Source organism: Onychomys torridus, chromosome 9 (assembly GCF_903995425.1).
Source record: "Onychomys torridus chromosome 9, mOncTor1.1, whole genome shotgun sequence".
In the NCBI taxonomy this organism is placed as follows: Eukaryota; Metazoa; Chordata; class Mammalia; order Rodentia; family Cricetidae; genus Onychomys; species Onychomys torridus.
In genome coordinates, this window is record NC_050451.1 from 59,757,347 (window position 1) to 59,782,603 (window position 25,257).

Below are 25,257 nucleotides of genomic sequence, written 5' to 3' on the forward strand. Positions count from 1 at the left end.
CCTACCACATGCAATGGAGGGGTCATATGCATTGTCCATGGGTTTGAGGAGCTTGGCTGGGGAGGGCTGAGATTTATATCTGTGGAGACCACACGGACTTTGACAATATGTAGGATGCTGTGGAGAGCTGCACCAGATGGGTGGGTCCTGGTAACAGCCTTTTCAGCAGAACATCCAATAGCATCTGCCTGCTGCAGTGTCTCCAACTCCCCGGTGTTGAGGTAACAGCCAGAGACTGAAGAAACTGGCTGATTGGTGATCTGCTAAATACTATGGGATCAAGGGAGAAAACAATTCTTTCCATTTGTATAAGCTTAAAAATAGAATACCTCATATAGTGTAGGCTCCCAAGGCAGGGTGGCTCACGAGCTAGCTAACTCAGCAATTTAGTTGTGTCCAATGTTCAGTTGCTATTTCAATGTATCCTCACACCAGAGTTTATCCTTGCCAGCTGACTCATAATTGGGCACACCTACCTACGACATCCAAGGGCAGAAAAGGGCTTCTTGCATTTTTTTTTTCAGAAACCGTGAGCAAATGTTTTTTCATCTTTCACTAGTCAGAGTTAATATGCTCAGTAGCCCAACCATTGACAAAGAGAAGGACAACCAGAGTTGGCTTAGACCAACCAAATTAAACCCCTTATGCCTGTGGAAGAGGACAAGAGGTTTAACACTGAAGCACATGAATGAATGAAGGAGAGGGGGCAAAGTTGACCCTAATTTTAATTCTGATAGGAATGAAAGGGAAAGATATCATCATATTGGATAAACCCCAAGTGTGGCTAGAAAAGCAGGCAGGAAGTTGGCATATGCTGAAGAAGTAGACTCCTTAATTCCATTGGGTGGAATCTACAGGCCATGCCTGAGGTTTGGAGATGGGAGATGATGACAGAGGCAGTTCTAAGGATCCAAAACACTTCCTTTTGAGACCTGAAGGAGGTAAGGGCAGAAGCAGATGATGGGCAGGGATTGGGAGGAGATTTTGAGCATAAAAGCACAACCTAGGGCTTCTCTCTCTAGTTGTCTGAGTCTGGTGTGTGCTGCTACTACAGAATACCTAAGACTGGGAAACGAGCTATGCTTTTGTGAATTTGTATCATGGTGACTGGAAAACACAAGGAAAATGCATTTCCCTGCCATGAGAAAGTGAAATCCTGATAAGACTGTCCTTTGTTCCACCGCCACCAGGGCTTAGAGGAGGCTAAGTAAATTTGGAATGCAAAGGCTGTCTTGGGAGTTTGGGGTTTTATGACAGACCTTGTGTATTCTGATTTACTTCTTTCTAGCATACCATTTGTCCTTCCTGATGAAGAAATTCCACTCCTCTATGGCACTTTCCAGATAAGGAGATAGAGTTTCAGGAAGAAATGAATTACTTAGCTGAAGTCCCCGAGTTAATAAAACGTTGGAGTAAGAACTAGACTCCAGACTCCTTCCCCACTACTTCTGTTCCTAATGTGACCATCTGTCCAATATCTCAGAGAAGTGCCAGTAATGGTTTTACTCACAAAGTACCGAAAGAGAAGATACTAAGTGAAAGCAAAGGCAAGAAGTGGGCAGAGAGAAGAACTGTCCAATCAAGCCTTTCTTTGGGGGCTTCTCTCTCTAGTTGTCTGAGTCTGGTGTCTGCTGCTACTACAGAATACCTAAGACTGGGAAACCTGTAAGAAAAGAGGTTTGTCTAACACACAGTTCAGAAAGGTCAGAATCATGGTGCTCTTATTGGTCTTTAGAGAGGATCTCATGCTGGATGGCCTTCCCTGGTGAGGACTGTGCAAGAGAGAAATCAGAGCAAATGAGATAGCAAGAGGCCTGGGGAGATGGCTCAGTTAATAAAATGCTTGCCTTGTCTTGCAAGCATGAGAACCTTAGTTTGATACTCAAACACGCAGACAAATAAAAAAGCAACAACACCAACAAAAGCAAAACAAAACAAAAACTGAATGTGGTGGCATGCACTTGGACCCAGTGCTAGAGAAGTAGAGACACAGTTCCTTGGGGCTGACTGGCCATTGAAATTAGCCAAATTGACAAACTTCAGATTCCATGAGAGACCCTATCTCAAAAAAACATGTCTAGCAACTGAGGAAGACACCTAAGGTTGATCTGTGGCTTCCACATACACACATGTGCTCCTACGGGTGTGTAGGTACCCACCCCCACACATACACATACACACATTCACACATACTCACACTCACACACACACACACACACACACACACACACACACACACACACGATAACAAGGAGAAAACTGAGAAAGCTAAACCTATAAAGTGACCACAAACTCTTGCTGTAACCGCCTTAGCCCCAGGAAACCCAAGCTGCTGCTCAGATGAGAGCATCCATCCATGAAACCCAAGATGCTCTTCAGATTAGGGTATTAACTCCTTCCAAGGATGGTGTTCCCATTTGTCTCTTTACCTCTGAAAGTTTCCACTACCTTTCAATACTATTACATTGAGGACCAATTCTCCAGCACATAACCCTTTGGGAAACAAGTAATATGCAAACAGTAGAGTGTCTGTCTACTTGAGTTCCACCTGCTTTGGCTTCTCATCTGAGCCCTGAGTTTATGTTCATCAAGAAGGGCAAACTTGATATGACCTGATGGGACATAGTGAGTGCAAAGCTGTTTCTGCCTTTCTACCCTTTCCCAGAGAATTCTTATAATTATATTTCATCTTCCCTTTCCCCCTAAGAATAAGGTGAACACACTCAGCTCTGGCCTGTGCTTTCCTTCAACAGCAGGTCTCCCTCCCAACAGCCCCTCCCTTCAGCTGCTTTCCCGCCCCCCTCTTTATCCCTTCACACCAAACACTTTCAAAGTTAATTTCAAAAAGCTGGGAACACTTGATAGTTTTAATTAATCCTATGCCTGGGGAAATATGATTTTGTGCGTGCGAGGGCTCTCAGCTTCTCTGCATAGATAGCTTGTTCTGGATAATGCCAGCATTTCCAATTTAGCTGTGATTATGCCACCAACTCGTTTATTTGTTTGTTTGTTTATTACCTACAAGAGTCTTAATGCTGAAGCGTCCTTAGGAAGAGATTTCTAGTTTTCCACATAATGTCATTATAGCCCCATCATGGGAGCCAACCATGTATGATAGGGAGGAAGCCATCATTCTCTGTTTAGAGAAGGGGAAAGGGAGACCCAGGAAGGCTTGGTGGTTTGATCATAGCCACATAGGAGGAATAAGATGTACGTTAGTGCTGACTCACTTGTAAATCAGAATTCTTGACCTACTTTTCTTCCTGTGAGAATTAGGTAAGATACTGTCTAGCATACTACTGACAGTGTGGTGTAGCTATTTCTTCTGAATTAAATATCTCAAGTTATAGAGGGAGGCTGGTGAAGACTCAGAAATAAATGCCACTTACAAGACTCAGGGAGGTCCTGAAACTTACAGGACTTAGATTGGCTTTCCTTGATGTTATATAAGAGGTAGCAGTTACTGGGGGGAGACAAGCTGCCTGCGAGTCATGTAGGGAGCTCTAGGGAATGCAGCTTTCATGAGTTCTCACCCATGTAGGTTGGACTTTCCAGGGATACAGCTGCCATCACCTATCCATGCTCCTGAAGGCTCCATAGAAGCCCATAGATCTGTAGATTTGTTTAGTGAGGTCATGTGTCTGTGAAGAGCTGATTGGTTTGAGCAAGATCAAGTGCTTTGTCAACTCTGGGGATAGGACAAACCTCACCTACTAACTGGTAGACAAAGAATGGGAAGGAAGTCCCTTGGTAGGAAATCACACAGAATAAAATCATCAATGGGAAGAAATAGACATTGGGTAGAGAATTCTCTACTGCCAGAAGTGAAATATATTCCTATTTCTTTGCTCATTTTCACTTTCAGGTTAGAATGAGTAAATGGATTATACTTTTCTCCTTTAATAACCAAGGAGACAGGATATCTTCTGATTGAGTCATCAGCCTGAAGATTGGTTTTAGGTGCTTGCTGCTGGCAACCTTGAATTCTTTCTACACAATCTAGGCAAAGTATACTTCCATGCTTTGTAGTACTGGGATAAGGACTTGCAAATTATTCAATTAACATAAAATCTTTTTTCCTTACACTTCAAAGTTTTCTGAAACCTCAAATATTAACTATTTTACCTCCCACTGTTTACCTCAGTCCAAGGACAATGGACTGTGATTTTCCTCTTTCATTCTGCCCTGACTTGTTCTTGCCTTCTTGGGCCAAACCCTCTCAAAGTTTAATATCTTTTGGTCTTGGTTTTCCTCTTCCTGTTTCCTATTTCCTCCCTCATTTTCCCCATTTTAAAAGTCTTCTTTTCCTCTTCTTTCTCCTTCTTTCTTCAGGGTCAATTCTTTTATTTTTCTCTTAGCTACCCCATTCATGCATGCTTTCTGGGTAATAGATTTACATCCTTGGAAAACTAGACTAAATGTCTTTGTGTGTTTCCATGTCTCACTCTGATGGGATGAGAAATAAGCACAAAATGTCACTTACATAGCTACCATGAAGAAACAGACATGGGGTCATCATGGGAACCATGCCAACCACTTTTAAACCCAAACTTTCTGTCTTATTTTTGTGGAACTAGAACCTGATAATCTTATGTGACATATCTTGGGATATGCAGCCACTTTCCTCACCTACTTACTGTGTTTGTAGCTTGCCCAGTTACAGGGCATCAGAGTTCTCAGAGACATATTTGAGTGTGGACAGGCTTCTGAAAACTCACCTTTGTAGCTCATGATGAACAGAGACATGAGGGGCCTCTAATTTGTTTTTCCCACACTCTGTTAAAACCCTTACTATTCATTCACCAAAATATTACCCCCAAACATCATAGAATGTTATAGGAACCAGAAGACCAGGGAGTTTGCTGTGATACTGTATATTCTAGTAATATAAGAAGTGATACTCCCAAATTCTGACCAATAAGGCTGCCTAAACGTAAGCTGAACAAGGACAGCAACAACAGACATGCCAAAGCAGATGGAGAAAAACCCACGAGGCCACAACTCTACAGAAAGAATTGTAGACAACTAAGGAATACTGAGAGCAGAATAACTCGTGTTCTCCTGGGAAGAGCATGCCAACTGGTTATCAAATACCAAATGGTCAGTCCTGAAATCATACATGCAGGTACCATTATACAGACTGAGTATATATATATGCATGTAACAACAATTAATGAAAAAAGAAGAGGCCATGGATTTGAAGGAGGGTAGGGAGAAATATATGGGAATATTTGGAGGGAGGGAAGGGATAAATTATAGTTTCAAAAATAATGGAAATAAAAGTATTTCCCATTATTTATGTTTTTTATTATTTTCTCTTCACGTTGAGAGATTTTCTTGTATCAAGCTCTGCATATTGGTAAGGATAAGTTCACAGAAAATTTCTTAACACAGGATCTGTATGTTATAAGGGAAAAAAATCAAAGCTGGTGAGCAGATGTCAAAGGTTGATATGATGGGGTGACTCCATGGATGTGTTTCAGTTTTGTCTTCTGTAGATCCTGGGAGCTTCTGAGGAGGCAGTGTCCTAGACTGATCTGAGTTGGAGGTCCCTGGCACCACTATTGTCCTTGGCAAGATGGACTATGAATTTCTTGGTGACATGGGCAGTATTTTACACCTTATAATTCTTTCCAAGGGCCAACTAGTCAATGAGAGATCACTGGATTCTGATTAAGAAACAAATGACTTAATTCACAAGGGGACAAACAGACACCTGATTGTGAAAAATCCACTCATGAAATCCTGGTTAATGTGAGAAGTCACAGAGTGCAGTCTGATTTCTGTCATTATTTGTAAGTTAGGAATTGGATAATAAAAACTTCATTTGGGCCGGGCGGTGGTGTTGCACGCCTTTAATCCCAGCACTCAGGAGGCAGAGCCAGGCGGATCTCTGTGAGTTCGAGGCCAGCCTGGTCTACCAAGTGAGTTCCAGGAAAGGCGCAAAGCTACACAGAGAAACCCTGTCTCAAAAACCCACCAACCAACCTAACAAACAAACAACAAAAACTTCATTTGGTTCATGATCTTTAAAAGAAGCCCGATGACTCACCTATGGGTGCTTTTCCTCAGAAGCTATACATTTCTTTTGTTTTGCTAAGAACTCTTTCATGTGACTCTTCCAGAGCAGGCAAGGATGAGATAATTGGGTTACAGCCAAGTGTTCTTCTTGGGTCATTTGAGAACTCTCTTGTGCTTATTTGTGATATTTCTGGTGAGAAATGGAGTCCTGTAGCATACCGCAATGTCACCAACTGATCGCAGTGTGACACTCACTGAGTCACTTGGACACTTAAAAAAAGGCACAGAATAGAAGGCTAGGAGGTGGCTCAGTGGATAACATGCTTGCCATGCAAGCGTGAAGACTTGAACTTGGGTCTCTATCACTAGTGTTTTTAAGAGTCCAATTCCCCAATTCTAGTGCTAAGAAACTGAAGACAGAAGGGTTCTGGGGCTTACTGGGCAACCAGCATAGCCAATTGGCGAGTGCCAGATTCAGTGAGAGACATTGTCTCAAAAAGGAAAAAATATAAGATAGAGAATAATGGAAGAGAACACCTCTGGTTTTGACATGTTTACACAGACATATTTATGCTCACATATATGTACACCCACATGTACATACACACAATGAAAATCTACACTACATTACACTACAGACACACACACACACACACACACACACACACACACACACACACACACACACACACAAATGGTACAGAATGGACTGGACCAGAATCTGGCCCCAGGGATCACATTTATCAGGTTCTGTGATAGTCCTTAACTCCTCTGTGCTACCTCTTTATTGCTCTTGCTGGGCCTTCTTTAGGATTCCATACTAGGTCCTAGGCTTCTACTTTCTAGGAGAGGAAAGAGCAAGATGCAAGTCCCCCATAGCCCATATCCTGGTAATAGGGTATCTCTTGAAAGAAGATGCTTTCTTTTCCCTCTTATTCTTCCTTTAGGCAGTTTGTTCTGGCAAACACAGAAAGCTGAGTAATGGGAAATAGAGTCTTCAGGCAGCAGAGCAGGAGGATGTTAATTGATGAGTAAATAATTGCTGAACTAAATCAGAGACTCGGGAAAACCACCAGGAGATGTTAGAGACATCTCTGGCAGGATAGAGAAGAAGAAAAGTTCAGGATGTAGAAGGGTCCACTGAAAATTGCTCTGGAATTGGGCAGCACTATATTGAAGTTTGGATTCACTTCTTATTATCTATTGGGTAGATGATGTAATAAATTCCCTTGCGCATGTGTGTCGGAGTCTTTAACATGGAAATGATTCTTGGCTTTCAAGACTATTGTGAGAATTACTCATTTGTTCATCCACTACATCTCAAGGTTAAGTCTGTGCTTTTCAGAATTTCTGAAAGAAGCTTGAGACCCTGGTTGACTCCCAGGAGTCATGAAGGGTAAAGGACTCCTCTTCACTGTTTAATGAGAGACATGACATCCCAATGCAGTAGAAATCTGGCTGTGGAAACTGGGGTTTTCTGGTGAAACCCACTACCAGGCCCCCACTTCAGGCACTGATCTGCCTCAGAAGCCAGCCCTCCCATGCCTGTGCCTGGGTTTTGCCATCCAGCTAGCTTTGGGGAAAACTCTGTCTGTACAGCCAGTTAGCATCAGCTGGCATTTGCTAGCGACATTTAAAGGTCACCTCCAATTCTCCTGCTGGGGAAACAGGGAGGGACGGTACAGCAGAGAACGTGGACTTGGGTTGAATCTAATGAGTTTGGGCAAGAAGCTGGGAGGTTGCAAGAGGGAGGTATGCCCTGAGAAGGGACTTCCTCAGCCCGAGTCTTTGGGGGAAATTCAGTGGTGAGCAATGGCTGGGAAGAGTAGGGAGAATCTGAGAAGAGCGGGGATCCTGTGTGCATTTGCTTCTGTTGTAGCAGTGTGGGACACATTGCGCTTCCACATTTCTATCCTCTATACAATGTAGCTGGGGAGGAAAAAGTTGGTGAGGAATGGGCCTTCTCTGCAAACACCGTGTGCTGCCCAAGAAACAAGTCCTCCATATGGCTAGGAAAGCTTACTGAGCATTTTTCTGAACCCACAATGAGGACCCATTACTATAAAATCTGTTTAGCTAATACCCTACCATAAAATCATGAGATAATCATAATTGAATTCCCATTTGGAGTTGAGGCTACCTTGGAAAGTGGAGCTACCCGAAGCCCCTTTAAGCAGGTGGCTGGGAAGATAGCTCATTGTTCGTAATCAAAGGGGATTGTGCTGACCCTGGAAGCCAAAAGGGCAATGCATTAAGAGAGCTGTCTGATGATGGGCACATGCATAATGCATGCCCTGCTGTCCACCCTGGCACCTGTTATTTACTCATCAATGTTTCTACTCTTCTTAGAGTCTGGGTCCTTTGTTCCTCTCTTTTGCCCAGACAGTAACCTCCAGGGCATTTTTATTTCTCTCCATGCCCAGTGAACTTGTACATGACAGGTGCTGGCCTTTCTTCATCTAAAGGTTTCCTGTCAAGTATTAGGTGCTAATTGTACCTGTGTTCGAGTGAGGGGCATTTTTGATTAAATGAGTCCACATCTCTCTAATAGGAAAGATATTTGCCATGTGGTTCTTTGCTCTGGGAGGGGTGTTTTGCAGTCACTAGAGAGAGGTCATGAGAATTCATTTGTTCTCCACCTAAAGTGTAAAACCTACCTATAGGCTACCCCTGGAACACCATATAAACTTAAACGTTAAATAAAGAAAACCCACTGCTACTACCTATCAGTTCCCCCTCTCTTCCTAATCTACCAGGAATTTAGTAGGGTTCCCATCAGAATAATCTCTTACCATCCATCTGAGGAGTTTGATTGGTCCTCAGATAGATGGGGTGACCTTTCAAGTCCACCATGCCTTCATGCTCACCCCTTCTGGTATGATACACAAGACAGCTTCGTTTCCTTCCTGGAGAACCATCTGCTGTTTCATAAGGAATCCCCTCATGACATGAAAACACCCTGGGGAGGGTCTAAACTGCATTAAGCTAAAAGCACATTAAGGCACTGTCAGTTTCTGCTGGGACATTTTAGCAGGGATTAATTTATCAGAGCTCTTTCAGATGTGACACCTAGTTGAGAGGGATTTGGACTAAGCAGAGAAGGGATCTGTCTTAGGGAGCAGAAGGAGAGACAGAAAAGAAGTGCCTGAGGAGGGAAAACTGGACGCTTTGAGAAACTAGGCGCTTTGTGGGATGTCATGGCATAGATGGTGATGTGGTGGCTAGAAGCAGGTGTCTTGGTGAGTCTTCTACTGCTGTGAAGAAACACTATGACCAAGGCAACTTATAAAAGTAAACATTTAACTGAGGACTTGCTCATAGTTTCAGAGGCTGAGTCCATGACCATCATTGTGGGGAGCATGATAGCAGGAGGCAGGAAGGCAGGCCTGGCACTGGGCAGTGACTGTGAGCTTACATCTTATCCAGAAGCACCAGATAAAGAGGGACTGGGAAAGGCTTGGGCTTTTGAAACCTCAAAGCCCACCCACAGTGTCATATCTCCTTCGATAAAGCCATGCCCCCTAATCTTTTTCTAATAGTTCCACCAACAAAGGGCCAAACATTCAACTGTATGAGCCTAAGAGGGCCATTCTATTCAAATGACTACAGAAGGTAAGAGAAATCTGTACCTGGTGAGGACAGGAACAGAAGAACTTCAGTGAACTCCAGAGAATGAGCTCCCTCACAGCTGTGGAAAAACAAGCCTCCTTCTAACATCAATAGCCCCCACCCCCCTGGTGCCTTCTTCTGGCTGTCTTAGTTCTTGGGGTGGGGTGGGGGAGCAGGACAGCTACAGAAGCAATAGGAACTAGCCTTCATCATTCGCTTGCTAGTAGAAAGTCCCTAGAGATGGGCACCAGCCACTCACTCAATCTGTTCAGGGTTTTCCTTTATCTGTGGAATGCCTTTGACACAGTTACTTTCAGGGGTTCATCCTCACAGCTTCTCTTTCATGGTACCTTCCTAATGTGCTGATACTCACCAGAAACTGAACACACTGGATTCCACTGTCTTCGTGTGGGAAGACTGGAAGGGCAGTTGCAGTGCTGGGAGTGGCCATCTAGACAGCAAATTAGTCCCAGGGCCCTGAGCACATTTCAGAGCTGGGATTGTGCTTTCCCCATTTCTGACTCTTGCATTTGCCCACATTTCTCAGGAAAGAGATAGGAATGCTTGGCCTGGACAGTGTGCCAGAGGATATTTCCACTGTTCCGGGAATGAAGTAGGAACCTTATTTTGCTGGCTATCAAGGGGGTAGTCCTGCTGAGGAGACATCCCCTATCCAGAAACAGAATGCTAATGTTATTAAATATTACCAACAGTTCTCCATATGATTCAGTCTCTTCTTTTTTTTTTTTCTAGAAAGTTAAAATAACAGTGTGGTGGGTAGTATAGATATAGCAGAATTTCATTCATAAGAACAAAATGATGTCATTTGTAGGAAAAGAGATAGCAGTTGAGATGATCTTATTAAGCAAAATAAACCAGACTCAGAAAGAGAAATACTGCATGTTTTTTTTCTTGTATGTAGCACCTACATCTTATATACGACATAAAAAGCTGAAGGAGTGTTACTTGGGAAGGAGGGACTAGCAGGAGAGTAACAGGAGTGGGTAGCAGAGGATGGTCAAAGTTTGTGATACAGTTGAATGAAGACATTAGGAAATCCATCACATTGTGCAGTAAATATATGCTAATGAATTCATCTTTGAAACTTAGTAATTAACTGTTGAATGTAGTTGAATACAGGGAGTATTTCCACATATCGATATACAGGGTGATATGCATCTAAATATATCCTGAAGTTCTGTGTGTGTGTGTGTGTGTGTGTGTGTGTGTGTGTGTGTGTGTGTGTGTGTGTGTGCGCGCTGAAACAAAACAGCTCTAGCAAGGCTGAGGGTGGTGGTGCTTATGTTGATTAAATGATGTATAGTAAAAAATAAACACAACAGCCCATGGTTTATCTGATGGTACCCTTATAATGGACAATAAACATGGGCATGACTTGGCTCATTTGACAGATGAGGAAGCAGAAGTTTAGGGCAGTGAATTCATCCTCCCTAAATCATGATGGGTGATCTGCACCAGACCCATGTCCTTTAACTGAAACCCTGAGCACACAAAGGAGTGAATTTATGTTGACTGTTTGAGCTTGTGTGCTTTCCTTCCTCTCCCTGTGGTCCCTAGTGTTTTCTATACTACCTGTCTATGTATTCTGCCATACCCTTCTCTGCTGTTCCAGAGCATAAAGGAATTATGACTGTACTGGCAGCCCAGCAGTCTATGGGGAATCAGGTCTTGCTGGCATAGTAGTGACTGAGTGTGTGCCTTGGATCCCTGTATGTGCCTCATATTATAGCCTTCCCAATGTCTTGCTCCCCACAATGATGACAACGGACTAAACCTCTAAAACTGTAAGCAAGCCCTGATTAAGTGTTTTCCTTTATAAGAGTTGCTATGGTAATGGTGTCTCTTCACAACAGTAGAACACTGACTAAGACATAGAGAGTATGCACAAAGCCCTGGGTCCAACCCCCAGCACCACACAAATTAGGCATGGTTGTGGGCATCTGTAATCTCAGCATGGGGGAGGTAGATGCAGGAGGATCAGAATTTCAATGTTATTCTCCGTTTCACAATGAGTTCCATGTTCTAAGATAGGACAACTTATCTTAAAAACAGAACTAAACTACAAAAGATTTCAGTGGAAGAAAGAGGGGGAATGAGAGGGGGTAAGGGGGGAGGATGGGAGACAACCAAATTTGTCAAATTTCACGTGTGACACTGTCAAAGAATAAAATATTTAAAATTAAAATAAAAAATCTCAAGCACACCAAAAGCCCAGAATGTAAATGATAAGGCTAATGTGCAACAGCTACATGGCTGTGGTCCAATCAGGCTGGTTCTTTGCTCAGCACTCTTGTATCCCTAGGAGAATTATGCCCAGTTCTAGGCGCCCCCACTGGCTGCACAGTTGAACCCATCCTTCTCTGCTATTCACAGTAACAGTCTGAACTACAGTTTCACCAATCCCTCCTCGTGAGTTCTGCTCCACCCAAGGAATCTGTTTCCAGTATGAGCTGGTCTTAGACCTACCCATACATTCAAAATGGGAATGTCTTTCTGGTTGACACCTCAGCAGAGGAAATACAGGCAGAAGGAAGACACAGCCATGCACAAGATGAGTCAAGTGAGTCATCGGTGCAAAGATCGCCTCACCTCCACTGGCTGGTTATTAATACTCAGAATTCTTATCCATTCATTAGCGTGGCAAGCGCTGTCTAGTGACAGGTTAATTACACAGCTCTGGGTAATTAGAAAGTAAATATATGTTAAGAGGACACCACTGTCAAGATAAAAACTGTCTATTCGAAAGCCCTCTTGCATGGCAAATTCTACCTCATCTCTTAAACCTGAAGGGGATTTTTTTTTTTCCTTTGTTGCTTTGAGAAAAATCTCCTCTGTGCTTCCCTCCAGCTAAGATGTATTTAGTTCTGGCTCTTGCCTACCTCCTTTGCCTCTGCCTTCAGTAATGCGCCTTGCTGGTCCAATTTGGAGTTCTATTTCTATTCTGGGTAAATGTCTGTAGTGTCAGGTCCCTTGTATGTGAGGTTTATAGCTCTAGGGTAGAAGACAGTGGGATGGGAAAGATGACCCATTTGAACGAAGATTCCATGCCTTCTGTTGCTGCATGGCTGTATGTGAATGGTAGCTGCCTAGGCTGCTTCCACGGATCCCGTGAATGCTGTTGGATTAGAGTAACGCCTTCGACTCTAGAGAGCATGGGACTATTTCGTTATTAGTCATACCCCTAAACTCAGTGTGGAGTTGATTTCTGTAGGGATTTTCTTTATAGATAGTGAACTATCTTCTAGCTATTAGAACCCGGGACACTAACAGCGTAGCGACAGAGTCTTAGCCAGAACCCCTTTCATCTTCAGTATTTTACAATCACAACCATAGGAATTGCATTTCTTAGCTTAAAAGGATTCAAAGGAGTGATTGCTTCCATGTGGTTTTAATTGATTTGTTTCAAATTGTTTTAGAATCTGGTCCTCTACTTTGTCTAAATTAATATACCTGATTTTCAATAGCATAGGGAAGAGCTACCAAATTCTGAAGCAAAAGATTTTAAGTACAGCCAGTTTTATATGCTTCCTCTCTATTCTCCATGCCCAGAAAAAAAAAAATAATCAGGGGCATTAGGGGAGGCATCTGCCTTTATTTCCTTTCGCCTTTGAATTTATTCCTGTGTTCTCTGATGCTTATTGACGGAGGCTAGGGTTGTTTGCTGAGCTGGGTGTTGAGTCTATAACTAAATTAATCACTCACTACTCCTAAGCACCTCCTAGGCAAGCTAGAGAGATTGGTAAAGAAGGAGTTACTGGAGTGGAGGAGGCATTACTGGTGAGCAGAGGTAATGAGAATGGAAAGAGCGGAATGGAAGAGACAATTCAGAGGAACAAGTCAGGCTGGCCTTGGGCTCTAACTAACCTGCCTAAGGTCACATCAGCCACTAGAACCAGGACAGGTGGGGACTCCAGGCCTTCCTGGTCATTGATAAGGCATGCAGTACCTGGCACTGGAGGGATATAAGCTTAACTGTCAATTATGTATATGTCTGAATTCTGTAAGTAAAGAGGTGCCTGAGACCCATGGAACAACAGACAGGGATCTAAGGTCAGGCTATATGGCATGAAGTGGGGGGAACTTGAGGCTGTTTCCTAAGTGCACCTAGACAGAATATGTAGATTCAAGAGGGAAGTGCATCTGGTGTAGCACGTTGACTAGCACTTGCTGTCAACGTGTAGCTATGTAGCTGCTGTGTGGTGGGGAGGGCCATCCTGTTGGTTCTTTTTCCTTCGGCTTCTCCGGTCAGGAGGATAGGACAGAGCTCAGGATGTCTACTGTCCACCATGAACAGACCCTTCCACTTGGGACCCTCCTCCCAGCCTCAGCTGACAAATGTAAATGGATACTCTCTGAAGCAGCCTAGCTTCCTGATGACATCTCCTGACATGGCATTAACAAAGAAAACGGCAAACTGCATCCCTTTGGCTACAGAGCATTGATTTTTTGTTTAGGCCCTTAGCTAAGAATCAACAACAGATGTGGCAGGTTTGATTAGGTATCTCTCAACAGGGTTCACAGTAGGGAGGAGGAAGTGATCAGACTCCAGGACCCAGGGAGACAGGATGGAGTGGTTTAATTTCTTAAGTCACTGTCTTAAGATGGGAGTTGGAAGTATATAAAGGAGAGAGAGAGACAGAGCCTCATGCCAGGATCCAGAGTGCTTTCCCTAGAGAGGGATGCCTCTTTTTTCCAGGTAAATGGTGGTGATGTGTTCCTGTGGAGCACCGCCCCCAGACATTGTTGTTCTTATGTTCTGGCATGGTTCTCAGGATTCTACTGACCTCTGGAAACCCCCCCATTCTACTCCTTGTAGCAGGCCAGCACTGATTTACAGTGTGCTGAGAATTCCCCTTTTAAGAAAGAGAATCCCATGGCTAGGACATGACCACTGGAGCTTCCACCCAATTAAAACTTGTTCTGTAGTTGGGTAGAACTCAAGCTACTGCCATTAAAAAAAATCCCCAATTACCATGAAGAGCATTCCTTGCCCCAGCACCATAAATAAAAGCTTTTCATAAAAAATAATATTTACATGATCACCATGGGTAGAAAAGGAAACAGGCCGGGGAGAGAGACTGGCTTTCATCATCTGTGTTTCTTCCCTGGTAGCCCCTCACCCTCCTATGCCCTGCTCCCCAGCCCTAGCCCCCAAGTTTGACTCTATTAAAACATACATATATCAATGTGTGTATATAGCTCCTCCTCTGAATACATATGGATAGACAGCCAGATATTATCTCTTTAAAATATTAAAATAAATTACATCTTTGCACAGAATACAGACATTAATTCTGTTTCCAGGAGATTTGTCAAATCAGTGGCCTGTGTTTGCATAACAAGCTCTTTGGTTATGCTGTACAGAATATAAATGACTGTGTTGTCAGCTCCAGATGAAAATCGCCCGAGTTTAAGTAGTGTCGCTTCCATGGATGAAGATGAACTCTGTGTCACATGCCCAGGTAGTGTCTGTAGGTAGACGCTTCTTCCTGGGTGTTGCTAAAAGCACCGAGAAAAGGAGACCATAACTGCCAAATCTTCCTACCTCATTTCTCCCTTTTGGTTTTAGAAAACAAAGTGTCCTTCCTTTGCAGTCTTTCATTAAATTATGAACAAATAACACACACACATACACACACGACCACCTATACATATACAAATGTGCACACAAATACACAAAACATGCACACACATGCATACGTACATACACATATATACATACATATATATGTAAACACACAAATATGTGTGCACACAATATACATACACACAAATATGCATATGCACATGTATACACACAAGTATGCACACATGCATATACATGAATACACACATATGTATACAAGTACACATGCACACACACTTGCATGTACACACATACATACACACATGTACATTAATACACTCACAAGTGTACACACATACACACACACACACACACACACACTTCTGTTCTGGGTTTGAATTAATTGATATAGTACTAGACTATATTTCCTGCCAGTTTTGGGCCAAAATAGTTTTACTTTTAATTGTGTGTGTGTGTGTGTGTGTGTGTGTGTGTGTGTGTGTGTGTGTGTGTGTACGTGCGTGCTTTAAGTGAAGGTGCCCATGGAGGCCAGAAGGAGGTGTTGGCTTTGGATCCCCTGGAGATGTAGGTTGTAATATGGGTGCTGGGAAATGAATGGGGGTTCTCTGCAAAAGCAGTACATGTTCTTAACAAATACCCCATCTGCCTAGCCCTGAACCAAAACATTTTAATATACATGGATGTTACTGAGTTTTAATGCAAACAGTTCACAAACAGGTTTACAGAGCTTGAATCCCAAGGGAACCTTCCTTCTACCTCTACGTCTTATAAGTAAGATTTCTAGTTTCATTTTTTTCTTGTACATGCATATGTGTGTGTGTGTGTGTGTGTGTGTGTGTGTGTGTGTGTGTGTGTGTGTGTGTGTGTTTGTAGGAAACTGAATGCTAGAAGACAGTCTGGGCTGTTATTTCACAGGTATCTGTCAAGTTTGCCAAGTAGTCTAGCTGAGCCTGGGGGTCTGCCTGTCTCCTGGTACCAGGATTATGAGCTTTCACCATTGTGACTGACTTTTTCACATCAGTCTGGATGTGAACTCATGCTTGCAAGGCAAGCATTTTACAGGCTGAACTATCTACCCAACCTGGCTTCTCATATCTCTTAGTGCCTCTATGAACCAGACTGTGTGAGGAGCGTGTGTGTGTGTGTGTGTGTGTGTGTGTGTGTGTGTGTGTGTGTGATATCATTTACTTTAATAACTCTGTAATAACTATTGACATTTTTCTAGCAGAACTCAGGAAACTAACAAGTCAGAAAGTTTAGGAAGGCACCCTAGACAGAAAGCTGATGATCTGGACTTGAACTCCATCTGCGTAAGTCAGAAGTCTAAGCCTTTAACGGGCTGTGTTTGGATGCCTTCTGCATCAGGAGAGGGAGCATTCCAATTCTCACTTAGTATTCAGATAGTGCTTGGTGTCTGGCTGCTTCTGTGGGAATGAACCAGAGATTGTTGGAGAGATCTCAGACACATTCACTTATTTAGTGAAGAAATTTAAAGGAACTAAATTGCTCTGGTTTTTACCTGCTTCTCCTCACCTGCCTGCCTCAGTTTACCAATGTTTGCATTGTTCCCTCAATGTTCATAAGATTAGAAGCTGAAAGAGCCTACAATTTACTGATGTACTTGCACATTTTATACATGGAGATATTGTGATCCAGGCAGGGGAAGGGATGGGCATGAACAGACAACTCAGTTTATGGCCACTGGGCTTGGGACCCTCCCTGGTTCAGAAAGAGCTCATGGGGACTGGTCTTGAAATTGAGTACAAAGGGGCCAGCACTAGCTCCTGAAGTCATGCTGAGGGGTTGCTGGGGGCCCCAGGCTAGAGAATGGCAAGCCAGCTGATACCTACTGGATGCTACTGATTTGCAAACAGTGCTGTGAATGGCAGTAACAGGCATTTGACTTCTCACTCTGATTTCCAGAACCAGCTCTGTGTGTGGTTGTGTGGCATTTTGTCGCAATCATGGTGGTTTTCTCACAATCATTTACAGTGCAAAATGTATCTAGAGCAGTTTTTTCTGTAAAGCCATAAAATTCATCTCTGCTCTGTTTCCTTTTTGAAATGTTCAGTTCAGCAAGATCAAAGGCCAACCAAGAGAGAGAGGCAAATTTAACCAGATTCCAGCCATTCTTTTTCTCCTGTCCTGATGTTTTTCCATCCAAATTACATTCATATCAGAACTTTTCTGCTCATAGTTTTCATGATAATACACAAAAGTGATCTCCTGGTTGAAGGGACAGGGGGAAGCTTCAGGGTGTTATGCCAGGGTGTCATGCACTCTTCACATGGAGCCTGATTGTCTCCTAAATAATAGCAATAGTAGCTGGTCAAAATATGTTGCCTTTATTTTCCCTGTTAGCAGCAGGGCTAGAATGAGCTGACATCACATTTGTCCAAATGGGCTGGGGAAGCCTCAAGTAGTGGTGTGTGTGTGTGTGTGTGTGTGTGTGTGTGTGTGTGTGTGTGTGTCCGTCCTTTCTCTCTTCTTCTTACCTCCATGTTCTTGCTTGTTAAAATAATAAAGGGTTGTGTGAGTTCTCAGAAGCAACAAAGATGTTTGGCCCCACAACAGCTTGTGAACTCCAAAGTCCATTTCCTCTGTTAGTAGCAAGGAAGGAAAGAGGAAGCAAGAACACGGGAGTGCCAAAACACATAGACGTGTGTGCATAGATGTAGAAGCCAAAGTTGGTCACCCTGGATTTTCCAGAATCATTTCCCACCATGTTCTTTGAATCAGTGTCTCTCACTGAAGCTAGGATTCACTGATTCAACAAGAATGGGTACCAGCAAGCCACAGTGATCATCATGGCTCTGTCTCTCCAGCACTGGGATTACAGACCCATGTCGCCACACTCAGCCTTCTTATGCAGGTGCTGAGGATCCAAACTCACTGATGAAGCTACTTCCCTAGCTCTGTTGCTCTGATTCATAAAGTCACAAAGTCTGCATTTGCAGACGTTCCTGATCTTAAGTATTCTCTTGTAGTTTGGTCTACCTCTTAGATGGGTGAATGCCTACTTTGTGATACTCCCTCACTTTATACTAAAGCTACTTTGACTAAACTTGTATTTCCTTCAACTAAAATCAGTGTGACCTATAATTTTTCTCTCGGTGACCTTCTCACTTTATCTTTTAGGTAGCATTAGTGTTATCATTTAGGCACAATATCACACTTGGTATTTATATATAATTGATCATTATAGTCACATCTTTGGAAAGAGGAGGCAGACATTATTATTCTCATTTTTAGAAGAGACACAGAGGGACTTAGGGTCTGGTATAAAAAAGATTACACATATTCATAGTGGGGCTGAGCCCCAAACCTCAGCTCTACATTCCGCGTTTCCTGTTCCTGTCATTATATGCCAAAATTCCATCTGTACATTTGGAAGCCACTCATGTAAGCTGCCTATCAATCAGGTTTCATACTCTTATTGTGATTGCTGCTGCTCCCTTCAAACAGATATCCACATATATTTCTTGAGGATGAAGGGTTTGTCACATTTCCTATTTGAATAAGATTTTCACATATTTCTGAGTGCTTTTTTATACATTATCTTATTTGATATTCCTTGTACCTCTATGAGGTAGATAGAACAAACTTTTATTTTTCCTCCCATCTTCATATAAGGAATGAGTGCTTGAGTCATCTAAGAGATGGGTTCAAGATCAAGAGAGAATTAGTGACAGAACTGGGCCTGTGTCCTGTAATTGGAGGAAGACACTTCCAAAGGATGAATATGAAGTAACCTCCTTTGCATCTTATAGTGAATACAGTTCAGCCTCTACCTAAGTGAATCAGTGTCTCTCACATTTCTTATGGAAGTTTCTTTAAAGGAGGCAAACCTTTTGTCTCCATCATTTCCATGCTAATCAATCAGATACTTTTTGAAAAAGCTGTGTTCCAGAGCTGCTCCCTGCTCTATGTGACAAGGCTCAGTAGGAAGGGGAGATGATCCCTCTCAGTGATGAGTAGAGGCACTGGGAAGTTAGTCCAGATGCTCAAAGGATACGATATTATATGATGCTATTAGCCCCTAGGGCAAGATTTAAGGAAACTGTCACTGGGAGGGTTTAATGGTCCTTAGAGTTAATACAGGTCCTGGCCAACAGTTAGGGAGCCTGCATGGGACCAACCTAGACCCTCTATATGTGTGTGACAGTTGTGAAGCTGGGTCTCTTTGTAAGGCTCCTAGCAGTGGGATCAGGACCTGTTCCTGGCTCTTAGTTGGCTTTTGGGAACCTGTTCCCCATGCTGGTTTACCTTGCCCAGTCTTGATGCAGGAGGAGGAGCTTGGTCCTGCCTCAACTTGATGTGCCATGCTTTGTTCAAGCCCCTTTCTGAATGGAAACTGAGGAGGAGTGGATGGGGATGGGGTAGATGGGAGTGTGGGAGTGGAGGAGAGTAGGGAGGGGACTCTAAGGTTGGTACGTAAAACAAATGAAATAAAAGTTAATTAAATAAAAAATGAAAACTAAAAAAGAAACAAAACAAACAACATAAAAACAAAACAAAAAAATAACAAAATACAGGTCCTTAGATGAACTCTGGACTATATGTTAGTGTGTGTGGTTTTGACCTTCAACCCTACTTCAATCCTTAGTGGCCTTCTGAAGCTCCTTTGATCTCATGAGACTTCAGTTTCTATATCTTTAGCAGGAGAATGTTGAATTAGCTTTAAAATATTTGCATTAGTTTTGGGGAGTTTAATAATAAAGTACCACATATTGGATGACCTATACAACCCAAATGTACTGTTTTCATATTCTAGAGGCTGGAAGTATAAGTTCAAGGGCTTATTTCTTCTGAGACTCCTCTCCTCGGCATGTAGGTGGTATTCTCATTTTGTTCCTTACACGATCTGTCCCCACTTATGTCTAAATTTTCATCTATGTCTTTAATTCTCCCTATGAGAACATTAGTCCTATTGTGTTAGGGCCTACTGCAATAACTTCTTTTAAACGTAATTTCCCCTTCTTTAATCTTTAAAAATATTTTATTTAATTATGTGCATATATATGGGTCTGTATGGGGGAACACATGAATACAGTGCCTATAGAGGTCAGAAAAGAGTTTCAAGGCCGGACAGTGGTGGTGCACGCCTTTAATCCCAGCACTGTGAGTTCAAGGCCAGCCTGGACTACCAAGTGAGTTCCAGGAAAAGGTGCAAAGCTACACAGAGAAACCCTGTCTCAAAAAACAAAAACAAAACAAAACAAAACAAAACAAAACAAAAAAAGAGTTTCAGATTTCCTGGAGGTGAAGTTACAGGCAGTTGTGAACTGCCCAGAGTGGGTGTAGGTAACTCAACTCACTCTTAATTATTGGGATCTATCTAGCTCTATAATTCTCTCTTTAAGGATTGATTTCTTAATAGAATCATAGACTGAGATATTGGGAGTGAATAATTCAACCTGGGAATTTTCAAGGAGCTTACAACAGTGCCCACATTTAACTGATCAGAATTACTCAGGACACTTTTTAAAATGAACTTCAGTCCATTTCTCTAAGAAGCTCAAGAGATATTGTTGTACCTGTTTTGAGAAACTCCCAGTGACCACCAAGGAGCTAGTTTCTGTTCCAAGCACATAAGGGTCCTTTGAACATCAGATTTGAACCTGAGCCACCACCAGGCAGATGGAGGGAAATGTGGCAGCCACTGCAAGCTCAGGAGTGGAGAATTTTTATAAGGGAAAAAACCCTGCAAGCTGAGAATTACATGCTTTAGGAACTTGGGATTGGGTAGAAGAGATATGGGGGAAAGTGATTTTTTTTGAAACTATTGGTTTAGACTTTTAGCATGAAACCATATTTGAAACTATTGGGTTGGACTTCTTGTCAGGGAACCACAACTTGTTGAGCAGGATTATCTGGGCTGCTCAGCAGGATTATCTAGATATCTTCAAGGGCCATAAACCACAGAAAGCATGTCTAGAGGCACATACTGCCCTATATCTGTTTGAATTGTCATGGCACATTCCTAAGGTCCTTTCTGGAACTGAGTATAGCAGGTCATCTAAGATGGAGCCTGTATTGCCTTCACAGTACAGTCTTAGCATCCAAATGTCTTAGAGTTTCTTGGGTGACGGGCATGCTTGGATGAAAGTAGGACCCTCTGATTTAGAGGATTTTCATGGACCAGTATCTTTAGTGATATCTGTGTTTGAGTATAGGACTGTCAGAAGTGGAATTTTAGATGGAAGATGTCTTGGAAATGTTTTGGGAGAGATTGCATGTTGCCAAATATGCCCCCAGAGGTGTTCCTAAAAGCTCGTAGTTGCTTCTTAATATATGTATGGAAAAGTTGAGGAAGATGTGAGAGAAGCAGACGTTTCCTTTCATGAGTCACTCTTAGGACCACAGAAGACTTAATTTAGTTTCTTCCTGTGTCAAGTAATTAATGCTTGTTAATAGTATATTGTTGAAAGAACTTAGAACTTCTGAAAGCTATTAGCTTTTTTCTTTTATTATTATTATTATTATTATTATTATTATTATTATTATTATAATATTTGTGTTTTAATTTTACACATCAGCCATGGGTTCCCCTGTCCTCCCCTCTCCCGCCACCACCCCTACCTTCCCCCCATCCCCTCCCCTCTATTCCCATCTCCTCCAGGGCCAAGACTCCCCTGGGGATTCATTTAAACCTGGTGGATTCAGTACAGGCAGGTCCAGTCCCCACTCCTCCAGGCCGAGCAAAGTGTCCCTGTGTAAGTCCAAGGTTCCAAACAGCCAGCTCATGCACCAAGGACAGGTCTGGGTCCCACTGCCTGGCTGCCTCCCAAACAGTTCAAGCTATTCAATTGTCTCACTTATCCAGAGGGCCTGATCCAGCTGGGGGCTCCACAGCCGTTGGTTCACAATTCATGTGCCTCCATTCATTTGGCTATTTGTCCCTGTGCTTTTTGCAATCTTGGTCTCAATAATTCATGCTCCTACAGTCCCTCCTCTTTCTCAACAGTTGGACACCTGGAGCTCCACTTGGGGCCTGGCTGAGGATCTCTGCATCCACTTCCATCAGTTATTGGACGAGAGTTCCAGCATGACTGTTAGGGTGCTTTATGGAACTAATGGATGCCCATATAGATGACAAAATATTCTTTGGTGTGTCTTTCAGGATGTTTTCAGAAAAGAATAGCATGGATTGATAGAACAAGTTAATAATCTTCAGCCTCCCAAAGTGAGCAGAACCAACCAAACTAAACAAAAGAAGGTAGAGGGAGGGTGACAAAGCTCTCTGCTGAACAGGGACGTCATCCTGGCCTTCCTCAGATGTGGATGCTCAGACTGAATCATATACCAGGCTACCTTTGTTATCTAGTTTGTAGATGACAGGTCAAGGAACTTCTCAATGTCCATAATTATATGTCAATCCCCATAATAATCCTCTCTTACCAATAGAACACACACACACACACACACACACACACACACACACACACACACACACAAGCGAGGGAGAGCTTGGAAATCTTTTGTGAGTATAGGATTCAAAAGGGCAGGGGAGTCCCAGAAAGGGCAATAAGGGAGATGCTAGAGTAGAGTAATGGAAGCTTTTCATTCACACAGTTCTTGTTTCTCATTTGTCAATGAAAGGGAGGCTTTGAAGGTACCCGGTGTTAAAAGGAGTATGTGGGCTCAGATGCCAAAGTTGATTGATATTCATTTCTGTCATTTATCAGATGAATGAGACTGGGCAAGTTGACTTGGCATTTCAGAGTCTGTTTCTTCTTTAATGGGATGAGTGTGGAGGAGGAGAAGTAATGGTGGTGGGCAGAGATCATGAGATACATGGTGCTCACAAGGCACTCTTCCAGTTCAGGGCACTTAGTGAGTCTTGGATGATCAGTGTTTGTACTTCTGAAACCAAGTTTCCTTTTTCTATTCCTGTGGGGTGCAGGGGCGGGGGGGCAGGCTGAGGGGGCAAGAGGAAAGAGGAGGAGGAGGAAGAAGAGAGGGAGGGACAAGGGACAGGAAGAAGGGAGGAGGGAGGAAGTAATATAATAAAGGAAAGCAGAAAGCAAGCATTGCAAGATCTCACTCCAGGCCTGCAAGAGCTTGTCTGAGAGGGAGAAGGAGGCTGACCTGTTAGAGGACCATGCTCATTTCCTAGTGTTAAAGCAAAGCTTTCTCCCTCTTAGAACATACTTAATTTGGTATCAGGAATGATCCAAAGTTCAGTTCTTTTCCATTGATGTTATAACCTTTGGCTCATCAATTAGAGTTGCTAACAAAAATCACTTAGAAATGAATGAATGATTTGCTTACAAAGTGAACTTGTGTAATTAAGAGCTAGACTTAGCCTTCCCTGAAACTGCTCAATTGGGAGAGCATTAGATTGAAAATCTTAAGAGCTAGGTTTAACTGTCCTCTCTGGTTCTGTACTCATTTTATTTTCCAGATAGAAAAGTTACTGAGGCTCAGAAGTGAATATATACTGCCTTAAAACACGTGGTTCTCAATGACAATTCAAGGGAGTTGGAGGAAGAGAGAGAGAAATGATGTAAGTTGTAGAATTCAGTAGAATGCTCATAGAATTTGTCTGAAAATTGTTCTCTGTTTGCTTCCAATGTTGGCCTTTTCACTGCAATTGGGTCATGGATTCCTCTAGGGGAGGCACCACACTGGGACATCTGCATATCCAGTAGCACTCCTGTGCTATTGACACAGAGCAGATGGCAGTATTCATGCTGGATGAGCTGAGTGGGAGCGATATGGCCCTGGAGGAAGAAAGAGCTGCCCTCATCATGGGGCTATGCCCAGAGTCAAAGTGTGTGGTCCCTAGGAAACTGGCTCTTTGCCCTATGGGAACTGTTGCTACCCTTTCAGAACATGTTACTCTATCATCAAATGGTAGCTGTGGAAGAAGTGTAGCTATGCAATGGAAGGAGGGTACATTTTCATGACCATAGCCCACTACCAACAGTGCAGGCACTCTCCAGGAGCCCAAGGACTTCCCAGGACCCCAAGGGAGCTAGTTCCAGTGTAATTTTATTTCTTTTAATTTTATGAGCAAGAACTCCTGGGTTGATCAACATGAGAGGAAATGGTAATTTGCAAAGTTTCTTTTCTTCCCTCTGCGATCTCTGGGTTTGTTTACCCAAGGAAAAAGAGCTCCTCACAAGGTGCATTTCCCACTCAGCATCTATCTTCTGTGATTAATTTTGCTTTATTTATTTATTAACTTCTTTCCTGTCGTGTTCTGATTGATCTCTCCCTTGGCTCTTTATGGCTCTTTAATCATACTGTGGATTATTTATTTTAGGCTATAATTCCTAAAAGATAAGAGCCACACCTAACCCAGTAATACTGCTGTGCCTTAAAAGTTTATGTTCTCAAACATATGTGTTGCAGCTCAATGTTCAATAGGATGCTATAATGTGATGGGCCTTTGGGAGGTGAGTAGATCATGGGTGTGAAAACTTCATGAATGGGGTTGACATAATTGCAAGAAAGGATGGGCAAGCTTTTTGAATCACCTCTCATGTAAAAGACAAGAAGATACCATCTGCAAAGCTGAAGAGAAGTTTCTCAACAGTCACCTACCCTGCAAGCAACAGAACCTTGGACTCTCCAATCTTCAGAAGAGTAAGTAATATATTTGTGTTGGTAGACACTAGGGTCAGTATATTTTTAGAGCAGTCTAAATGGTCAATGAAGGGTTCCTCACATCTGTATTGGCTCTTCCTATAGTCCTGGTCACTGGCTTCTAATAGATGAAGTGTTCTACTGATTATTTTTCACCACCTCAAGACTGTAGCTCTTTCAACCATGGTTAAAGAACAGGTGTCCTTGGGAGCCAGTGTTCTCCAGGTCCTACTAGGCCCTCTAGTGGCCTCCTTACCCTTTCCATATAAACAGTGCTTCTTGGTTCCTTTAATTCTCTTTATTTGCCACCAAGGAGAAGTAATGGGCTTTAGAATTTCACAACCCTACCACAGATCCCTGCATACATCACCGAACCTCTTGACAAGTCATTTCTTATCCAGCCTCAGTATTTACATTCATAAAAT